Source organism: Myotis brandtii, unplaced genomic scaffold, assembly GCF_000412655.1.
Source record: "Myotis brandtii unplaced genomic scaffold, ASM41265v1 scaffold357, whole genome shotgun sequence".
NCBI lineage: Eukaryota > Metazoa > Chordata > Mammalia > Chiroptera > Vespertilionidae > Myotis > Myotis brandtii.
This window is the reverse complement of record NW_005363729.1, coordinates 39,578-41,094: the sequence shown is the minus strand read 5'-3', so window position 1 is coordinate 41,094 and position 1,517 is coordinate 39,578. Positions and strand designations below refer to the sequence as shown.

The 1,517-nt window shown below is 67.0% G+C and overlaps 1 protein-coding gene across 1 annotated transcript in view; it reads left to right on the top strand.

The window, feature by feature from the left end:
• COL5A1 (collagen, type V, alpha 1) overlaps positions 1-1,517 on the top strand; it is a gene marked incomplete at its 5' end in the record, with an annotated part of 94,117 nt that overhangs the window by 88,041 nt on the left and 4,559 nt on the right. The gene's annotated exons all lie outside the window — the stretch shown is intronic.

Sequence of the window (1,517 nt, the reverse complement as noted above, 5' to 3'; positions counted from 1 at the left end):
ATCCTGCAGGCGTTCAGGGCGCCGGAGCCCCCGCTGCCGGGAAGCAGACACTGCCTCGGTCTTTTTTTAAATTAATTCTTTATGGTTGGTCTCCTGCTCAGTCTTGGGGGCAGGTCCCAGGTCACTGGACCACTGGGGTCTCCCCAGGGCCCGTCCGCTGGGCCCTGCCCGGCCCGAAGGCCGTTCTGATGGCCGAGCTGGCCAGGGGCGTCTCAGATGCTCCCCAAATGGCTACGTCAGTGTCTGTTCGACTCCTGGGTAGCGGCCTTCAATGACCACCCCCCCCAAATGAAAACACATGGTGTCTCTTGAAAGAACAGAGTGAGGCGCCTTCTAGTCCCTGGGAGACAGACGATGGGTCTGTACCCGCGAGACCAGTGGCCGTGGTGCCCAGAGGACACCCCACCTGGGACGCCTCAGCGGCGTTGGCCTGAGTCTTCGCTGTCTCCCGAGTTCACAGCCGGGCTCCCAGCTGTGGCCTGTGCTGCCCTGAGGGCCCTCTGCTTCCCGTGGTCCCGCCTCCATCTAGACGTCCCCACAGGCGGCCCCTGAGGGAGGAGCTTTCTCCCTGGAAGCGAGCTCTTGGGCCCGGAGGCTTCCAACCTGACTGGCGCCCTCGGTCCCGCCCTGAACCTCTCCTGTGGGCACAGGGGCCACGCGCCCACGGGCACATGGAGCGGTGGCTTCCAGGTGGCTATGCCCGGTCACGCTCTGAACACCCTTCCTTCCTCCACCCCAAGGCGCCCTGTGGCTGATGGATACCTCACGCCCGCACGGCCCCCTTCCAATCTCCCAGGTCTTGCCAACACCGCAGGCCCGTGCTCAGCTGGCCACGCCCGTGGGCACTGCCTCTCTGGCCTCCCCTCTGCTCTGCCCTCCTCCTCCTCTCCTGTCCCCTCTCCGCTGGCACACGGAGGACCTGGAGCCCAGGGGCTGGACCCAGTGCCCGGGGGCTCAGCTGGGTGGGCGGAGGGTCAGGGCAGGAGTCAGGGGGCCGCCCAGAGCCAGGGAGGCAGTGGGGTCCTCCAGACATTTCGGGACCTTCGTTCCAGCCACAGCCCCAGGAGCCCACCTCGGCTAATGTCCTGTTTCACAGACAGAAGGCGAGGCTGGCGGGGCCAAGGCTGGTGGGACAAGGCGAAGCTCCTATTGTACCCACTCGTCATGTCCGGCTCTGGCCCTGCGAGTGGACAGGACAGAGAGGCTGTCCCTCCTCGAGGGAACAGGGGCCTATGGGGCCGGCAGACCCGGCCGTGCCCCGTGAAGACGGTAGTGCAGGGCCCTTGCCCACGAGGGCAGGGGTCACAGTGGATCTTGGTTCCACACCGGCCCTGGGCAGCTGCAGGTCCTCCGTGTCCGGCCCCCGCTGCCTCCCTGCGACCCCCTCTTTCCCCCCCTCCCCCGCCCATGTCCTCTCCCGAGTCAGTCACCTTTCCCTGAGGAGCACCTGACGGCCGGCCACGGTGGGTATTCAGTCCCCCCCAAGTCCTCCGAGGGCGTCTGGGGGCGCCGGCCGG